General features: G+C 36.1%; 1 long non-coding RNA gene across 1 annotated transcript in view; it reads left to right on the plus strand.

Moving 5' to 3' along the window:
- Positions 1 to 1118: 1118 nt before the first annotated feature.
- LOC137538633 (uncharacterized) overlaps positions 1119 to 16039 on the plus strand; it is a 74467-nt gene continuing 59546 nt past the window's right edge. The window contains exon 1 of the long non-coding RNA XR_011024855.1: positions 1119 to 1332. This is a non-coding gene — a long non-coding RNA (uncharacterized lncRNA). The remainder of the gene's footprint in view (positions 1333 to 16039) is intronic.

Genomic DNA, 16039 nt, shown 5'->3' on the forward strand with positions numbered 1-16039 from the left:
CTCAATAGAACTGAGAAATAGAAATTGATATATATGACCCCCTGTCCCCCACACTAAACAAAAATAAAAATAACATTCTTAATAGTGTAGGACTGGCTCCCTAATTCAGTTAAGTTATGTTATGCTGTCATTATATATATATATATATATATATATATACATATATATATATATATATATATATATATATATATATATATACTTGGAGTAATTTTCTCTGTTTCGGGCCTCTTGCACACTACATGCGATTCTGATTTTTTATACGATCCAATTTTTTATTCTGCTTAAAAAAAAGTACAGCATGCTGCTATGTTTCTTAATTGGAATCAAAAATTGGATTATATAAAAAATTGGAATCGCATGTAGTGTGCAAGAGGCCTCAGAATTATCCTTCACCTCCCTGGCATTCAATTTCCCCAAGATTTCTGAGCAAAAAGTTATCCAATTAATTTTCAGGATTTTTTTTTCCTGTAACTTGCCAAAATCTGTCAAGCAAGGGTCTAGTATACAGTGCAGGAGAGTATTGACGTGTATGCACGTCAATACTGTTCACAGCATGTTTTGTATTGATGTGTATAACCGTCAATACCGCTAGGGAGGTTAATCTCATTTATTTGGAGTATGAGCCCCTATGTGATATTTAGTTATCTTGCATAGAAAACTTACAACAGATATATACTGTATTTCAGTGCATATGGCAATAGAAGATGACAGTTATTTCAACTGTCATCAGCATAAATATGGTAACGGAAGAAAGTATTAAATATAGATACATGTTATAGTATCAGCAGATCTTTATATTATTAATGTATTTTATATAGATGGCAGAATTAAAAATGCATAAAACATCTGTCAATACATGTGATCATTTAATAAGAATGGTATATGTATATACATAAATATTTCCCCCACTGTTAAATATTATCATGAAATATTTTATAAAATATATTCAGATTAGAACTGTTTTCTTCATGCTTGAATGTGTTCTGAATATCTTATCAGTGTGGTTTGGTGTTGTAACCAAGGCTACGTAGCAGAGAGGCATGGGTTAAATATCTGGTGCTCCATTTGCATGCTGGGAGTTGAAGGCCCCGTGGAATGCTGGGATATATTTCCTTTCCACTCAGATAGGATGGAGATTCAGTGTGTGGCTGGCCTGGGTGGCATTCTCTGGTGTTGTTTTGACAGAGGGATCTTGCAGGAGACAAAGGATGCATTACTGCAGCAGTGGTTCAGGCTTCATGGTTTTGTATTGTTTCTGGTAAGACAAGGAGATAGAGAGAGAAGAATAGGAGCCGTCTGTGCATTTGGCCAAACGCAGTAGTCTGTCAGGTAATGGTGCTGTTATACGTATGTAGAGCCTGTAACTCATTGTTGGATTCTTCACTTTGGCTTAAGAAATGAAAGGATACAGCTGTGTGTCTGATGACAGTTCCAGCCTGCAAGAAGCAATGATTGTAGTGTGGCGGAGGATATCACAGGGACTAGAAGTCCAAGCATTGACTCTTCATGTGAGGTGTCATATATATATACTGTACTGTCTATTATTATATTACTATATGTTATTTTTTGCTTGCTTTACTAACGAGTAGTACTGCATATGTCACCTTCTGGTATAAAGGTCAAGTACTTGCCATGGAAAACTGACATTTTCTGCAGCACTTTACAGAGTGCATAGTCATGTAGCTGTCCTCAGAAGAGCTCACATTCTAATCCTACCATAGTCATTGTTCTACCATGATATTAGTATGTATTTAGATAGCACTGACATCTTCTGCAGCACTTTACAGAGTGCATAGTCATGTAGCTGTCCTCAGAAGAGCTCACATTCTAATCCTACCATAGTCATTGTTCTACCATGATATTAGTATGTATTTAGATAGCACTGACATCTTCTGCAGCACTTTACAGAGTACATAGTCATGTAGCTGCCCTCAGAAGAGCTCACATTCTAATCCTACCATAGTCATTGTTCTACCATGATATTAGTATGTATTTAGATAGCACTGACATCTTCTGCAGCACTTTACAGAGTACATAGTCATGTAGCTGCCCTCAGAAGAGCTCACATTCTAATCCTACCATAGTCATTGTTCTACCATGATATTAGTATGTATTTATATAGCACTGACATCTTCTGCAGCACTTTACAGAGTACATAGTCAGGTCACTGACTGTCCTCAGAGGAGCCAACAATCTAATCCTGCCATAGTCATATTCTAATGTCCTACCATATTAATATTATGTATTTAGATAGCACTGACATCTTCTGCAGCACTTTACAGAGTGCATAGTCATGTAGCTGCCCTCAGAAGAGCTCACATTCTAATCCTACCATAGTCATAGTCTAATGTTGTACCATGCTATTAGTATGTATTTATATAGCACTGACATCGTCTGCAGCACTTTACAAAGTACATAGTCAGGTCACTGACTGTCCTCAGAGGAGCTCACAATCTAATCCTGCCATAGTCATATTCTAATGTCCTACCATATTAATATTATGTATTTAGATAGCACTGACATCTTCTGCAGCACTTTACAGAGTACATAGTCATGTCACTGACTGTCCTCAGAGGAGCCAACAATCTAATCCTGCCATACTCATAGTCTAATGTCCTACCATATGAATATTATGTATTTAGATAGCACTGACATCTTCTGCAGCACTTTACAGAGTACATAACTCACAATTGAATCCTGCTATAATCATAGTCTAGTGTGCTACCATATTATTATTATTATAATTTTTATATTTATATAACACTGACAACTTATGGGCACTTTACAGAGTACATAGTCATGTCACCGACTGTCCTCAGAGGAGCTCACAATCTAATCTTACCATAGTCATAGTCTAATGTCCGTCCTAGCATATTATTATTATTATGTGCAGTATTTGTATAGCACTGGCATCTTCTGCAGGACTTTACACAGTACATAGTCATGTCCCTGACTATTCTCAGAGAAGCTCACTATATAATCCCAGCCATAGTCATAGTCTAATGCCTTTCCATATTATTATTATGTATTTATCTAGCATTAACATCTTCTGCAGCACTTTACAGAGTACACAGTCATGTCACCAACTGTCCTCAGGAGCTCACAATCCAATTCTACCGTAGATATAGTCCAATGTCCTACCATATTAATATGATTATGTATTTTTCCATCACTGCCATCTTCTGCAGCACTTTACAGAGTACATAGTCACTTCACTGACTGTCCTCAGAGGAGCTCACGATCTAATTCTGTCATAGCCATAGTCTAATGTCCTACCATATAATTAATATGTATTTATATAGCACTGACATATTATGCAGCACTATACAGATTACACAGTAATGTCACTGACCAACTTTAGAGGGGCTCATAATCTAATCCCAGCCATAGTCATAGTCTAATGTCCTACCATATTAATATGTATTAACTGTATATAGCACTGACATCTTCTGAAGCACTTTACAGAGAACATAGTCATGTCACTGACTGTCCTCAGACAAGCTCACAATCTAATTCTACCATAGTCATAGTCTAATGTCCTTTGATATTATTATGTTGTATTTATATAGCACTGACATCTTCTAAAGCACTTTACAGAGAACATAGTCATGTCACTAACTGTCCTCAGAGAAGCTCACTAACTAATCTTACCATAGTCATAGTCTAATGTCCTACCATATTATTATTACACATTTATGTAGCACTGACATCTTCTGCAACACATTAAAGAGTACATAGTCATGTCACTGACTGTCCTCAGGCGAGCTCACACTCTAATCCTACCATAGTCATAGTCTAATATTCTGCCATATAATTAATATGTATTTATATAGCACTGACATCTTCTGCAGCACTTTACAGAGTACATAGTCATGTCATTGACTGTCCTCAGAGGAGCTCACAATCTAATCCTACCATAGTCCTTGTCTAATGTCCTACCATATTATTATTTATTTATATAGCACTGACATATTCTGCAGGACTTCACAGGGCACACAGTTATGTCACTGACTGTTCTCAGAGGAGCTCACAATCCAGTTCTACCATAGATATAGTCTAATGTCCTACCATGTTATTTTTATATCACTGACATATTCTGCAGTACTTCACAGAGTACATAGTCAATCGTCATGTCACTGACTGTCCTCAGAGGAACTTACAATCTAATCCTACCATAGTCATAGTGTAATGTCCTACCATATTATTATTATTATTATAATAATTATTATTATTATTATTATGTATTTATATAGCACTGACATCTTCTGCAGCACTTTACAAAGTACATAGTTATGTTTCTGACTGTCCTTAGAGGACCTCAAAATGTAATCCTACCATAGTCATGGTTTAGTGTCCTACCGTATCATTATTTTGTATTTATATAGCACTGACATCTAATGCATGTCATTGACCGACTTCATAGGGGTTCACAATCTAATTCCAGCTATAGTCATAGCCTAATGTCCTACAATATTATTTTGTAGTGTTTATATAGCACTGGCATCTTCTGCAGCACTTTACAGAGTACATAGTCATGTCACTGACTGTCCTCAGAGAAGTTCAGTAGCTCACTATCTACTCCTACCATATTTGTAGTCTAATGTCCTACCATCAGGTGTGCCGCCAGGGTACAAACAAGGCAAGCCCCTACTGGGGCCTCACTTTAGAGGGAGCCTCGCTGTCCCTAGCAGGTTGCCCTGTGCTCCACGCCCACCGGGGCCCTTTTGCCGTAAATCAAATGCCCTGGTCCAGCGCTGAATGTCACCGTTACCATGGTTAGTTCCGTCATAGGCATTGGCCGGAAGAAACCATGGTAACCGGAGCTAAGCCAGCCGGCAGGGGAGTAGTGAGATTCGGCACTGAATAGGGGATGCAAATTATTTGCTGCTTGGGGCCACAAAAATCTTAGCAGCACCCCTGCCTACCATATTATTATTTATTTGTTTTTATACAGCACTGGCTTCTTTGCAGCACTTTATAGAGAACATAGTCATGTCTCTGACTGTCCTCAGAGGAGCTCACAATCTAATCCTGCCATAGTCATAGTGTAGTGTCCTACCATATTATTAATAGTATGTATTTATATAGCATGACATCTTCTGCAGCACTTTACAGAGTACATAGTCATGTCTCTGACTGTCCTCAGAGGAGCTCACAATCTAATCCTGCCATAGTCATAGTGTAATGTCCTCCCATATTATTAATATTATGTATTTATATAGCACTGACATCTTCTGCAGCACTTTACAGAGTACATAGTCATGTCTCTGACTGTCCTCAGAGGATCTCACAATCTAATCCTGCTATAGTCATAGTGTAATGTCATCCCATATTATTAATATTATGTATTTATATAGCACTGACATCTTCTGCAGCACTTTACAGAGTGCATAGTCATGTCACTGACTGTCCTCAGAGGAGCTCACAATCTAATCCTGCCATAGTCATAGTGTAATGTCCTCCCATATTATTAATATTATGTATTTATATAGCACTGCCATCTTCTGCAGCACTTTATAGAGTACATAGTCATGTCACTGACTGTCCTCAGAGGAGCTCACAATCTAATCCTACCATAGTCATAGTGTAATGTCCTTCCATATTATTAATATTATGTATTTATATAGCATTACATCTTCTGCAGCACTTTACAGAGTACATAGTCATGTTACTGACTGTCCTCAGAGGAGCTCGCAATCTAATCCTGCCATAGTCATAGTGTAATGTCCTCCCATATTATTAATATTATGTATTTATATAGCACTGACATCTTCTGCAGCACTTTATAGAGTACATAGTCATGTCACTGACTGTCCTCAAAGGAGCTCACAATCTAATCCTACCATAGTCATAGTGTAATGTCCTTCCATATTATTAATATTATGTATTTATATAGCATTACATCTTCTGCAGCACTTTACAGAGTACATAGTCATGTCACTGACTGTCCTCAGAGGAGCTCACAATCTAATCCTGCCATAGTCATAGTGTAATGTCCTCCCATATTATTAATATTATGTATTTATATAGCACTGCCATCTTCTGCAGCACTTTATAGAGTACATAGTCATGTCACTGACTGTCCTCAGAGGAGCTCACAATCTAATCCTACCATAGTCATAGTCCATTGTCCTACCATATTATTATTATTACTACTAAAAAAGCCCACCCATTAAAAAAACCGGCTCTAGGCCACGGCCACTACCACCCACAATGTGCATCCAGCTCGCCCGTCCTCCACCGCTGTCTGCAGTATATGCACACAGGGAGATGTTGCTTGCTTGGCAGTTGAAAAAAGCTGTTATTTCCCACAATGCAATGAGGTTCTCAGACAGCAAACTGTCAAGTCTGGAAGCACGGACACACACACAGGGACACGACGCAGAGACAGGGGTGGTTTATTATATAGGATTATTATTATGTATTTTTATATCACTGACGTATTGTGCAGTGCTTTACAGAGTACATCGTCATGTCACTAACTGTCTTCAGAGGAGCTTACAATCTAATCCTACCATAGTCATAGTCTAATGTCCTACCATATTATTATTATTATTATTTATTTATATTGCACTTACATCTTCTGTAGCACATTACAGAGTACATAGTCATGTCACTAACTGTCTTGAGAGGAGCTTACCATCTAATCCTACCATAGTCATAGTCTAATGTCCTACCATATTATTATTATTATTATTTATTTATATTGCACTTACATCTTCTGCAGCACATTATAGAGTACATATTCATGTCACTAACTGTCTTCAGAGGAGCTTCCCATCTAATCCTACCATAGTCATAGTCTAATTTCCTACCATATTGTTGTTATTATTATTATTTATTTATATTGCACTTACATCTTCTGCAGCACTTTACAGAGTACATAGTCATGTCACTGACTGTTCTCAGAGGAGCTCAAAATGTAATCCTACCATAGTCATGGTTTAGTGTCCTACCATATTGTTATTATATGCATTTATATAGCACTGGCATCTTGTGCAGTACTTTACAGAGTACATAGTCATGTCACTGACTGACTTCAGAGGTGAAGACTATCTAATCCCAGCTATAGTCCTACTCTAATATCCTATGATATTATTATGTTGTATTTATATAACACTGACATCTTCTGAAGCACTTTACAGAGTACATAGTCATGTCACTGACTGACTTCAGAGGTGATGACAATCTAATCCCAGCTATAGTCCTATTCTAATAACCTATGCTATTATTATGTTGTATTTATAGTACATAGTCATGGCACTGGCTGTCCACAGATAAGCTCACTATCCAATCCTACCATAGTCATAGTTGAAACTCCTACAATATTATTATTACTATGTTTTTATACAACACTGGCTTCTTCTGCAGCACTTTACAGAGTACATAGTCATGTCACTGACAGTCCTCAGAGGAGGTCACAATCCAATTCTACCATCTCATAGTCCAATGTCCAATGTTATTGTTGTTGTTGTTATTATTATTATTATTATTATTATTATTATTATTATTCTGCAGCACTTTACAGAGTACATAGCCATACCAACCAACATATAATGAATATGTATTTATATAGCACTGATATCTTCTGCAGCACTTTACAGAGCACATAGTCATGTCATTGACTGTCCTCAGAGGAGCTCACAATCTAATCCTACCATAGTCCTAGTCTAATGTCCTACCATATTATTATTATTATTATTATAATAATAATTATTATTATTACTACGTATTTATATAGCACTGACATCTTCTGCAGCACTTTACAAAGTACATAGTTATGTTTCTGACTGTCCTTAGAGGACCTCAAAATGTAATCCTACCATAGTCATGGTTTAGTGTCCTACCGTATCATTATTTTGTATTTATATAGCACTGACATATTATGCATGTCATTGACCGACTTCATAGGGGTTCACAATCTAATTCCAGCTATAGTCATAGCCTAATGTCCTACAATATTATTTTGTAGTGTTTATATAGCACTGGCATCTTCTGCAGCACTTTACAGAGTACATAGTCATGTCACTGACTGTCCTCAGAGAAGTTCAGTAGCTCACTATCTACTCCTACCATATTTGTAGTCTAATGTCCTACCATCAGGTGTGCCGCCAGGGTACAAACAAGGCAAGCCCCTACTGGGGCCTCACTTTAGAGGGAGCCTCGCTGTCCCTAGCAGGTTGCCCTGTGCTCCATGCCCACCGGGGCCCTTTTGCCGTAAATCAAATGCCCTGGTCCAGCGCCGAATGTCACCGTTACCATGGTTACTTCCGTCATAGGCATTGGCCGGAAGAAACCATGGTAACCGGAGCTAAGCCAGCCGGCAGGGGAGTAGTGAGATTCGGCACTGAATAGGGGATGCAAATTATTTGCTGCTTGGGGCCACAAAAATCTTAGCAGCACCCCTGCCAACCATATTATTATTTATTTGTTTTTATACAGCACTGGCTTCTTTGCAGCACTTTATAGAGTACATAGTCATGTCACTAACTGTCTTCAGAGGAGCTTACCATCTAATCCTACCATAGTCATAGTCTAATGTCCTACCATATTATTATTCTTATTATTTATTTATATAGCACTTACATCTTCTGCAGCACATTATAGAGTACATATTCATGTCACTAACTGTCTTCAGAGGAGCTTACCATCTAATCCTACCATAGTCATAGTCTAATTTCCTACCATATTATTATTATTATTATTTATTTATATTGCACTTACATCTTCTGCAGCACTTTACAGAGTACATAGTCATGCCACTGACTGTTCTCAGAGGAGCTCAAAATGTAATCCTACCATAGTCATGGTTTAGTGTCCTACCATATTGTTATTATATGCATTTATATAGCACTGGCATCTTGTGCAGTACTTTACAGAGTACATAGTCATGTCACTGACTGACTTCAGAGGTGAAGACTATCTAATCCCAGCTATAGTCCTACTCTAATATCCTATGATATTATTATGTTGTATTTATAGTACATAGTCATGGCACTGGCTGTCCACAGATAAGCTCACTATCCAATCCTACCATAGTCATAGTTGAAACTCCTACAATATTATTATTACTATGTTTTTATACAACACTGGCTTCTTCTGCAGCACTTTATAGAGTACATAGTCATGTCACTGACAGTCCTCAGAGGAGGTCACAATCCAATTCTACCATCTCATAGTCCAATGTCCAATGTCCAATGTTGTTGTTGTTGTTGTTATTATTATTATTATTATTCTGCAGCACTTTACAGAGTACATAGCCATACCAACCAACATATAATGAATATGTATTTATATAGCACTGATATCTTCTGCAGCACTTTACAGAGCACATAGTCATGTCATTGACTGTCCTCAGAGGAGCTCACAATCTAATCCTACCATAGTCCTAGTCTAATGTCCTACCATATTAATTATTTATTTATATAGCACTGCTACTGCAAGACTTCACAGGGTACACAGTTATGTCACTGACTGTTCTCAGAGGAGCTCACAATCCAGTTCTACCATAGATATAGTCTAATGTCCTACCATGATATTATTATGTATTTATATATCACTGACATATTCTGCAGTACTTTACAGAGTGCATAGTCATGTCACTGACTGTCGTCAGAGGTGCTGCTCACAGTCTAATCCTACCATAGTCATAGTCTAATGTCCTACTATATTATTATTATTATTATGTATTTATACAACACTGACATCTTCTGCAGCACTTTACAGAGTATATAGTCATGTCAATGACTGTCCTCAGAGGAGCTCACAATCTAATCCTACCATAGTCATAGTCTTATGTCCTACCATATTATTATTATATATTTATATAGCACTGACATCTTCTGCAGCAAATTGCAGAGTTACATAGTCATGTCACTGGAGCTAAAAGCTGTATACTCACTTATGTAAAGAGAAGGTTCAGGATCCTCTCATGCGAGTGCGCACTTAAACATGTGCAGTGCGGATGCACCCATGTTCAGAAGCACTCTCTTACACGAGTGCTTCTGAAGCCTTCCAAGGATTCCCAAAGGCGCAGACTTTCATGGGAGGACATTGGAGGACCAAGGACAAAGAGAGGGGACCCAGAAGGCTTTATGGGATCCAGAGAGTTCCCTCTCCATAGGTGAGTATCTAACTTTTTTCAGGTTCACTTTAGATTTGCTTTACGAAGAAGCCTTGCTAGAGGTGCATGCATAGATTAAAGGATACCCGAAATGACATGTGACATGATGAGATAGACATGGGTATGTACAGTGCCTAGCACACTAATAACTATGTTGTGTTCCTTTTTTTCTTTCTCTGCCTGAAAGAGTTAAATATCAGGTATGTAAGTGGCTGTCTCAGTCCTGACTCAGACAGGAAGTGAGTACAGTGTTACCCTCACTGATAAGAAATTCCAACTATAAAGCACTTTCCTAGCAGAAAATGGCTTCTGAGAGCAGGAAAGAGATAAAAATGGTGAATTGTTCATAGATTTTAGCTCTGGCATACTTCAATGAAGGTGTCGTTGAGCAAAAACAGTTAACACTTAAAAATAGATTTGAACATAAAATAAAACTGTGGAATATCTTTAAAAAATCATTTTTAGGAGAAGGAAAATAGATACAATTGTTTATTTCATTAGTTTATTTTCACCTCGGGTGTCCTTTAAGTCAGTCTGGAAGTGCAGCCATGCTGATTTGACAGGAAAATAGAAAAGAAAGCAGACAAGCAAAGAGTTAATTCTCTTTACATTTTATTTTTGAGTTCCTTTTTTTGTAACTTCATATAGAATGTTACGTGGTCATAATAATAACCAGAATCCTATTAAGTACAATCTACTAAATGGAAAGATTACACATTGATATTCCCAGCTTAGTTGATCATGTAAGCATAAGCAGATGGACAGCATCAGCAGAAACCATTGCAGTGTGTTTATATTACTCTGGTGCTCTAGCCTCCAATAAAATGAATAGAAAAACACTGCGTGTACACTTCCATGCTTCGCTATGCATCCCTGACCAGAGATGGTGCCACAACTGCAGAAGAGTGCAATGGCTGTTACAATTGGTGCATGGCAAAATTACCTTTGACATCACTTTGAGCATACGAGTCAAACAAATGTTGATTACTAAGACCTATTAAGCCTTTGCCCCCACACAGGTTGGTATTTTAGTAAAATTCAAAGCCCACAAGCATGGGGTTTCACCACCTGAGCAATACCAGCCCTCATGGTCAACAACATTACAGGGTACTACTCTGCATAAAAATGGTGGAACTCCCCTCCACCCCACACACACTGTACGTACACTATTGTCCAATGTTATGGAAAAAGTCCTCAGGTTCGAAGGTGCAGCACCGTTGTAGGTATGAAGCAGTTGTAGGTATGTAGTGAAGGATTTGGTTAAATATTGGAAGATTCTTTTAATCATTGGGGGAACTCCAGATGTCTCCATCTCCCAGCTAAAAGGGGTCATTTAAGTCCCCAGTACCACATTAAAATATCGGAGTGAAGAGGAATGGTCAAATATTTTATTTCAAATAAATGTATAAAAAAAATAATTTCTATCATTTTTTTCTCAATGTTCAACTGTATTCTTGTGTCTTCTGATTTGTATATTCCTTGCTTCATTTGTATCTTCTTACATCATCTTTTTCTACATACTTTTTCTTCATCTGTATCTTTTTACATCTTTTTTATATACTTCTGTCTTTATCTGTATATTCTTGCATAATCTTCTTCTATATATTTCATTCTTCATCTGTATCTTCTTACATTGTCTTCTTTTGGGTATTTTTTCAATTGTAAAATGCTTAAAAGTTATTTGAAAGAAAATATTAAAATGATCTCCTAGGAGATATCCCAGGTGAAAATGTTAATTGCATATGGGCCCCTGTGTCTTATATGGCGAATTACACCATTACCCCCTCCCCCCTACACACACAACGTTTGTACACCATTGTCCAATGTTATAGAAAAAGTGCTCAGGTTCCAAGCTTTCGACATACTAATGCCCACAGATAGGAACTGCTGACCCACAGCCACATCGGGGATTTCCTGTATTAGCTTCCCCAGTGTGTCCTCAGCTCCCCCTGTGTGGTCCGCTCCCCTCCTGTGTGGTCTGCTCCCCCTGTGTAATTAGCACCAGCGGCTCCCATGGGGATTGAAGACCACTCTTCTCTCTTGCAGCTCCTCCTAGTGATGGCTTTTGCTGATGACACACTGGAGACAGAAGGTGACACATGGGGGACAGAAGGGGACACAGGAGAACACATGGGGAACACAAAATGGACACACCCGTTTTAGAATATATTTTTCCATGTTTTTTGCTCTTTAAAACTAGGTGTGTCTTATATCCCAGAGCGTCTTATACAGCGGAAAATACAGTACCTCTTTCTTCCTCTGGATCTACTTACATTATTTTCCTCTATATTCTTATTTTTTTCCTTTGTATCTTACATCCTCTTCTTCAATGTAATTCTTTCTTCATCTGTATCTTCTTACATCATCTTTTATATACTTTTTTCATTATTTGTATATTCTTACATAATTTTCTTCTATATACTTATTTCTTCATCTGTATCCTTTTATATCATATTCTTCTATAAACTTCTTTCTTCATCTATATCGTCTTATATCATCTTCTTCTATAAACGTATTTCTTTATCTTTATTTCCTACATCATCTTCTTTTACATACTATTTTCTTCATCTGTATCTTCTTACATCGTTTTCTTCTATATTCTTCTTTTTTCCTCTGTATCTTCTTACATCATCTTCTTCTATATAATTATTTCTTTATCTGTATCTTCTTACATCATCTACTTTTTAATTATTTCATCATCTGTATCTTCTTACATCTTCTTTCTATATACTTCTTTCTTATCTGTATTTTCTTACACCATCTTTTTCTAAATAATTATTTCTTCATCTGTATCTGTTTACACCATTTTCTGCTGTATAATTCATTCTTCATATGTATATTCTTACTTCATTTTCTTTTATATACATTTTTCTTCATATGTATCTTCTTACATAATCTTATTTTTTATTGTTTCTTCATCTGTATCTTATTTTATCATCTCCTTTTCACTTCTTTCTTTACTTGTATCTTCTTACATCATCTTCTATATACTTTTTCATTATGTGTATATTCTTACATCATCTTCGTATATATAATTATTTCTTCATCTTTATCTTTTGATATCATATTCTTATATACACCTCTTTCTTACTCTTTCTGTACCTTCTTATATCATCTTCTTCTATAAACTTTTTTCTTCAACTAGATCTTCTGACATTATCTTCTTCTATATAAGTATTTCTTTATCTTTATTTCTTACATCATCTTCTTTTACATACTATTTTCTTCATCTTACATCATCTTTTTCTACATACTTCTTTCTTTATCTGTATCTTCTTACATCATCTGTATCTTCTTACATCATTTCTTCTATATACTTCTTTCTTCATCTGTACCCTTTTACATAATATCCTGCTATATACTTCTTTCTACTTCTGTATATTCTTACATCATTTTCTTCCAAATGTTTCTTTCTTCATCTGTATCTTCTTACATCATCTTTTTTTCAAATAATTCTTTCTTTATCCATATTTTCTTACATCATCTTATTCTATATATTTCTTTCTTAATCTGTATCTTACATCATCTTCTTTGAAATAATTATTTCTTCATCAGTATCTTTTTATAGCATATTTTTCTATATACTTCTTTTTCACCCAAATCTTCTTACATTGCATTCTTTTATATACTTCTATCATTTATATTTTATTACATCATTTTCTTTTATATAATTATTTCTTCTATATCCTATTACTTCTTCTTCTTCTTCTTCTTCTATATACTTCATTCTTTATTTGTATCATCCTACATTATCCTCTCCTATAATTTTGTTCTTTATCTCTATTTTCTTACATCATTTTAGATTCTTCTTTCTTCACTTGTGTATTCTTAAATCTTCTTCTATATATGGGACATCTTTCTTCATTTCTATCTTTTTACAGAATCTTCTTTTATATACTTCTTTCTTAATCTGTATATTATGTCATCATTTTCTTTCATATATTCTTTTTGTTTATTTTGTTTATTTGTATATTCCTATATCATCTTTTTTTAAATACTTATTTCTTTATCTATATTTTCTTACATCATCTTTTTATATTTTCTTCTTTCTTCATCTGTACCTTCTTACATTGACTTCTTCTATACAATTTTTTCTTCATCTGTACCTTCTTACATCATCTTCTTATAAAAATTATTTTTTCATCTGTATCCTTTTTATAGCATCTTTTTCTATATATTTCCTTTTACCTCCAAATCTTCTTACATCTTCGTCTTCTTCTATATTCTTTTTCCTTCCTCTATATCCTATTACATCATCCTCTTCTATATACTTCTTTCTTCATCTACATCCTCTAATATCATCTTCTTTTTTTACACTTCTTTCTTCTCCTGTGTAGTCTTACATCTTCTTCTATACACCAACTTCTTTCTAATCTTCTCACAGCATCTTCTTTATAATACTTCGTTCTTGATCTCTATCTTATTACATTATTGCATCATTTTTAATATTTTTTTTTCTTAATCTGTATTTTTTTCATAATTTTCTTCTTTATACTTATTTGTTATTTGTATCTTTGTACATCATCTTCTATACTTCTTTGTTTATTTGTATCTTCTTAAATCTCTTTCTATTTACATCTTTCTTCATTTATAGCTTATTATTAATTTTTTTCTCTATATACTCCTTTCTTCATCTATATCTTCTTACACCATCTTCTTTTACGTACATTTTTTCTTCATCTACAGTGGGATGTGAAAGTTTGGGCAACCTTGTTAATCGTCATGATTTTCCTTTATAAATTGTTGGTTGTTACGATAAAAAAATGTAAGTTAAATATATCATATAGGATACACACAGTGACATTTGAGAAGTGCAATGAAGTTTTTGAATTTACAGAAAGTGAGCAATAATTGTTAAACAAAATTAGGCAGGTGCATACATTTGGGCACCACAAAAAAGAAATGAAGTCAATATTTAGTAGAGCCTCCTTTTGCAGAAATTACAGCCTCTAAATGCTTCCCGTAGGTTCCATTGAGAATCTGGATTCTGGTTGAAGGTATTTTGGACCATTCCTCTTTACAAAACATCTCTAGCTCATTCAGGTTTGATTGCTTCCGAGCATGGACAGCTCTCTTAAACTCACACCACAGATTTTTTAATTATATTCAGGTCTGGGGACTGAGATGGCCATTCCAGAATGTTGTACTTGTTCCTCTGCATGAATGCCTTAGTGGATTTTGAGCAGTGTTTAGGGTCGTTGTCTTGTTGAAAGATTCATCCCCTGCGCAGCTTCAGCTTTGTCACTGATTCCTGGACATTGGTCTCCAGAATCTGCTGATACTGAGTGGAATGCATGCGTCCCTCAACTTTGACAAGATTCCCAGTTCCTGCTCTGGCCACACGGCCCCACAGCATGATGGAACCACCACCGTATTTTACTGTAAGTAGCAGGTGTTTTTCTTGGAATGCTGTGTTCTTTTTTCTCCATGCATAACACCCCTTGTTATACCCAAATAACTGAATTTTAGTTTCATCAGTCCACAGCACCTTATTCCGAAATGAAGCTGGTTTGTCCAAATGTGCTTTAGCATACCTCAAGTGGCTCTGTTTGTGCTGTGGGTGGAAAAAAGTTTTCCTCTGCATCAATTCTCTCCTTGTGTAATGCACAGTGACTCCATCTGCAGCAAGATGATGTTATAGGTCTTTGGTGCTGGTCTGTGGGTTGACTCTGACCGTTCTCACAATTCGTCGCTTCTGTCTATCCGAAATTTTTCTAGGTCTGCCACTTCGAGCCTTAACTTGAACTGAGCCTGTGGTCTTCCATTTCCTCAATATGTTCCCAACTGTGGAAACAGACAGCGGAGATCTCTGAGACAGCTTTCTGTATCCTTCCCCTAAACCATGATGGTGAACAATCTTTGTCTTCAGGTCATTTGAGAGTTGTTTTGAGACCCTCATGTTGCTTCTCTTCA

The sequence above is a fragment of the Hyperolius riggenbachi genome, chromosome 11 (assembly GCF_040937935.1).
Source record: "Hyperolius riggenbachi isolate aHypRig1 chromosome 11, aHypRig1.pri, whole genome shotgun sequence".
NCBI lineage: Eukaryota > Metazoa > Chordata > Amphibia > Anura > Hyperoliidae > Hyperolius > Hyperolius riggenbachi.